The following is a 6,000-nucleotide window of genomic DNA, read 5'->3' as shown; positions in this document are numbered from 1 at the left end:
CCATCTTTTTTCTCATTGATGGTGAGCTTGCACTTCAAGGCTTGCTCCAAGGGTTCTTCTTTCCTCATCAAGATCCTCTGCTCATGGACTTGTAGAGAACCCATGAGTTCATCAACTGTCATAGTGTCCACATCTTTGGACTCTTCAATTGCAGCCACAACATAGTCAAACTTCTGATCCAAGGATCTTAGGATATTCTCCACCACATGCTTGTCCTCTACATTCTCATCATTTTTTTTCATTTGGTTTACATTAGAAAGAACCTTTGTGAAGTAATCTGAGATGGATTCTCCTTCCTTCATCTTCAAAGTCTCGAACTCGCCTCTCAACATTTGGAGGTGCACCTTCTTCACTTTCTCAATGCCCTTATGAGCGTTCTCGAGGATCTTCCAAGCTTGCTTCGAGTTGGTGGCACAAGCAACCTTCTCGAATCTAGCTTCATCTAGCCCTTGATAGATAAAATAAAGGACCTTCTTGTCCTTTTTTCTTTGATCGACAAACGTTGTTCTTTGTGCCACTGTTTGTGCACGGTCATCTTGGGGTTCTTCATATCTCTTTTCAACAACCTCTTAAATATCTTGGGAGCCTAGTAATGCCTTCATCTGGATGTTCTAATTCTCATAATTGGTGGTGGTGAGTCGTGGAATGGGGAATTGTATGCTGTTGGACATATTTCCAACCTTCGAGCTCTGATACCACTTTGATAGAATATGTAATGGTGGTGGAACATACAACAATAGTATGAGAAACTATATAAAACAATGGAGTAGTACAACTTTTTCTCACAAACTCTCTCTTTTCTTTTTCTATTCTTTGATACCACTTCACCACTCCATGCATTCTACAACAACCACTTATTTATAGATATAAGAAATGATCTTTTGACTCTTCTAATAAATTTATCATTTAGATTTCCCATGTGACTCTTGGATTTTTCATGTGACTCTTGATTTTTGCCACTTCAATTAAGTTTACAAAATGACTTTTTGATTTCTTCAATACATTTAATATTTACTTTTTCCAACAAAAAGATCGTAGAAAGAATTCTTACCCTATGGATCACACCAATGACTTATAATAGATCACTATATATCGATCCTCTCCTAACATATGAGAGTAGAGGGAGACTGCGTAGCACTACTACTGTAAAGAAAGCATATGTACCTGATTTGCAGGCCGAGATGACCAATTCTGGAGCGCGGATTGCAGTGGCGCAATGAACACTGTCTGTCCGGTGGTAGTGACTTGATGAAGCAATCCCAACAAAAAATGGAACCATCTTTTCAAAAACGCTTCTAAGTTGATCAACACTATACAATCTCTCCCCCTCTCTGAGCTGTGAATTGGAAAGCAACTGCGGCTATCGACCTTGTATCTATATACAACACATAGCAATAGAACCAGAAGCTTTGTTACCCCAAAAAAAAAAAAAGGAAAAAGAACCAGAAGCTTCGAGGAAAGCGCACGCACAAACAATAGTCACAGCTACTAACGAGTGTTGACACTTAATGGTTGAACTTTTTTTTTTTTTGGCAATATACACAGTTGGATCATGCCTCACACAGATCACTCCGAACTGTCTTTCGGCTGCCTGTACAGATCTTGTAGCGGCGATCCAACGAGGTGAGGATATCATTTTATGGTGCGGAAGATGCCCTCCGAACCTGGCCGACATGCCAACGAATGAGATTCCTGTCTTCCAGGAACACGCGTGAACGCGCGTTCGTTTATTATTATTATTTTTGATGAAATAGGAGGTCAGAATTTTATTTAGTGTCGTTTAGTGGGACCCCCGGACCCATGCAAACAGTGGACAGAGGTAGCGTTTCACTTGACGTGGCACGCTAGTGTTCGAGTTTTGGAATTAGGCTTGCTTTATGGTGCAAAGGCCATGCAACATGAAATCACGAAGATTAAAGCAAAAACACACACATATAGGATAATTTTAAGATTGGAGCTTGCTAATGCCATGCCTATAGCCCTTCTTGTTTCTTCTGTACCACTCGATGCTCTATATGTGCTGTTTAACCCCAAGTAGCAATGTGAACTAACATGAGCTTCTTGTATAGTGGCGTTGTCGTGAGAACCTTCACGACCCGCCCATCACAGCAGGACATCAATTCTTGCATGAGGAACCAAGAACACTGAAGAACCACAGCGGGTGAAATGACCTCAAATCTGAAAACTCTACTATTCCTCTCTCTTCATAGACAGCAGCTGATTATTGAGAATAAGCAGTCCAAAGCCATTCGCTGATTGTTATTGTTTGCTTATTTTTTTATTTTTTTTTAATTTTGCTATAAGACGAGTTAACTTCTTGTTTGTTTGCTCTGTTTTTGATTGAAAGTGTTTTTATTTTTTGGATATAATTTATTTTTTTGGTTCTGGGAGGAAGGAATAGCCATCCGGCCTTTATTGAAGATTCGTTTCTTGGTATAATTTGACTACGGGTGGTTGAAAAAAGTTCCAGGCGCCTTCAGTCATCCACTGCCGGAGAAATATTCCCTGTGCCAGTGAGTGAGGTTGGAGGAAGAGCTGTCGATCGGGCTCCAAATTTTTTGACTCCAAAGGTTATGAAACTCCTAACCTTGCAGCTTGATGACTACGGACATAGCCAAGCAGACGTGCACCACAATCAGAGGGCGGGAGATGCATCACTCACCAGCCTCCTCTGGACTCCTGTTCAATGCGCCACACCCATTTACGTAGAAAAGCCCACCATGTCGGGTTCACATGGTCTGAAGACAGCAGCTGGACTCGATTCCAAACATACGTCTAGATTGGGAAGCCTTTAGGAAATTTCCGAATCTGCACTCTCCTGCGGAGAAGAAGAAGCCACAGCGCGAAGTCTTGTCTTCCTTCGGAGGAGACCCAGCTAATTTGTGTTGACACCTTCTGTTTATACCATGTTGTGTTGGCATCAGGATCCAGCTCTCTCGCTTTCCTCCGAGAGGGGCTGAGAAGTGGTGCCGATATATAGAATTTTAAACCACATCTCAAATAAGCTCCAAGTTCTTTGCTTGCTCGGAATCTTTTTCTTCTTTGGATTTTGTTAATGAGATTATATAGGCAGATATATATCATTAATAATTGCTGGTATTTACTTGCTCTCGTTATAATTTGAAGTTGAGGGTATGCAACGTTTGATGGTTCAAGAAGATGTACTCAATGGATCACGCCTAATTACACCTTATAAATTCTTGTGAACCTCTACTAAAACATGGGAATAGAGTTAGGCTGCGTAGCACTACTCTAAAGAAGTACAGACAGGCAAAGTCAGGCGGTTCTCTATAACGCTTCCCAACTAACCAACCTCCACATATTCAGACGAAGAACACAGCTCGAACTAGTACAAGTTCGACTTCAGATTATCTTAGCTAGATCCATCACCCCCTGCTGTAAATACTCTATTGCTTCTAATAAAAGGGTGGTATAACCTCCCACTTCATCAAAAATACAAATCCCACCATACATGCAAGCATCGTTTCAAGCCGCTTCGAAGAATAGAACTCTCCCCTCCCACCCCCTCCCTCTCCGTCTCCCCTCTGGGAACTTCTGCGTATGAGCTAAGCCACGTTAAGTTTTTTGTTTCTTGTGTTTTTTGTATTTTTCTTTTTGTGCGCGCGCGCGCCGGGGGTAGTGGGAGCAACTGGACAACCGATAGTCCAAATTCATAGAGGAAGCTTCCTTATTGCGCGTCTACACTCTATGAGCTTTTTTAACGTGGGAGCTTCCGCGCATGGGCTAAGCTACGTTAGGTTTTTTGTTTTTGTTTTTGTTTTTTTTTTTGTGTGTCGTGGGCTCGGGATACCACATAAGTCCTGACTTTGTAAATATTTAACCCCATGCTCATAAATAAAGTGGGGAGAGACTGTTTACTCTTCTTTTACACCCGACTTTGTAAATATTTAACCCCATGCTCATAAATAAACTGCGGGGAGACGCTCATAAATAAATTGGGGGGAGACTTTTTACTCCTCCTTTACACCCGACTTCGTAAATATTTAACCCCATGCTCATAAATAAACTGGGGGGAGACTGTTTACTCCTTTACACTTCATTAAAAAAGAAAAGGGCAAAAGAAGGGTCTCCAACTTGACTTAACTTTGGAGTGACAAAAATTGATCCGATCTACTAATCCGACCTATATTCGATCCATTTTAAACATGTTTGAGTTTGGATTAAATAGTTTTGGATTGTAAATAGATTAATTCATTTAATCTATTTAATAATCAGATTGAGTTCAGATTTCAGATAGCTGATCCGTCTAATCTGTTTAACTCGTTTAATAAATGGGTCAGGACAGGTCGGGTCAGGTTGTAACCCATAAAGCCGCAAGGCGCTGGAAATGAGAACCTAAAACTTAAAAATCCTGATCGCGATTCCATGAAATCCATTTGATCTCCTTCAATCTTTTGTCTTTCCTCCCGATTTATAGATGTAGGGTTTCCTCGTTCACTCCTTCATAGCTCCATTCTTTCTTTGGTCGGTGCTTCTTTTTAATGATGGTTGGAGCTTTTTCACTAATTTCGTGCTTTCTTAATCTTCTCTGATATTTATTTTTCTTAATTTTTAATTTAGAATTTTTGAGTTTTTTTTTTTTGACGCAGATCAGTGGTTTTTGTACGGAGATTCATCGTGCTTTCTTCTTTGTTTTTCTTCTCATTTTCGTCGTGTTCTCTTCTCTGCTTCGTGACCTAACACGAGTCCTCCTTCTTTCTTTCTTGTTTTTTTTTTCCCTTTTTTTGGGTCAGTGATAAGGGAGGCCTTTTTCTTTACTGGTGGAGTATTATTTTTCTTCCATGACCAGCCTTGCTGCTTTTTGTTGTTTTTTAGCCTGGAGTCGGATGCCAGCAGCCCCACCTCACCTCTCTCTCTCCCCTATGAAAGCCACTCCATACCGCACCGCGCACACCCCAAGCAAAAGAGACGAAAGGGTGTGCCGCTTTTCACCGATTTTCCTCCGCCGATTCCAGATCGGTTCATGGGCTCCTCCGCTAGATTGTCTGGGAGGGAGGGATCCGTGCATGAGATCCTTGGAGGAGGAATCGGTAAGTGAAGTTGAATCAATAACACAAAGCTCTCTATATAGAATATACTTAGATTTTTTTTTATTGAGAAGAAGAATATCTTTAGATAACTTTTTTTTCTTTTTTGATCGGTTCAATATCTGGTTTTAGTGTTGGCTAGGAGTTTGGAATTGAGTGGAGTTTTTGTCCATCATCTGCATTAAATGGGTTGGATTTGGTGGACAGGTTAAATGGATTGGATCGGATCGGTTAAACAGATTATCTATTTAATAAATAAATTAAATGGATTGAATCGGATGATCTATTTATTAAATGGATCAGATTCAGATTTAAAAATCTAATCTATTTAATAAATAGATCGGATTCAGTTTTGATATTTTTTGATCCGATCCGTATTTAATTTGATCTGTTTATGATCCGATCCAATTCGATTGCCATCCCTAGCTTAGCTTGAATATTTTGGGCCAGCAAAAATAAATCAGAAGCATCCTTTGGCTTGACTGTCTGTCCTTTTTAAGCTCAAATCAAAACTTTAACATATATATCGCAATGCTCAGCTCGGGCTCAACTTCCTCTTCCATCTAAAAAGCCAAACTTTAGATGTTTTGCTACTCACATTGACTCTCTTCTTTTGAACCCGTGAAACCATGTTCGAACCACAATACTTTTCAAAGGCATGCCGAGGTTGTTATCCCTAAACAAGACCACTTCTTACTACCGAGTTATCCAAACTATTGCATTGTTATTATTCGCCAGAATGTATTACCAGTCCTGCTTTCTCATGTTATTATTTAACTTCCTGATCTATTTATTAAAGAAAATCATTCATTTAAGAGCCATTTTCTTTTCAAATTTGATGGATCTGATTTTGCTTTGAAAAAAATAAATTTGCAAAAAAGAGTGGACTGTTTTTTTTTTTTTTTTTTTTGAAAAAACAATCAATTTTATATTTTATTGGATCATCATTATG

The sequence above is a fragment of the Elaeis guineensis genome, chromosome 13 (genome assembly GCF_000442705.2).
Source record: "Elaeis guineensis isolate ETL-2024a chromosome 13, EG11, whole genome shotgun sequence".
Classification (NCBI taxonomy): domain Eukaryota; kingdom Viridiplantae; phylum Streptophyta; class Magnoliopsida; order Arecales; family Arecaceae; genus Elaeis; species Elaeis guineensis.
This window is presented reverse-complemented; position numbering follows the sequence as displayed.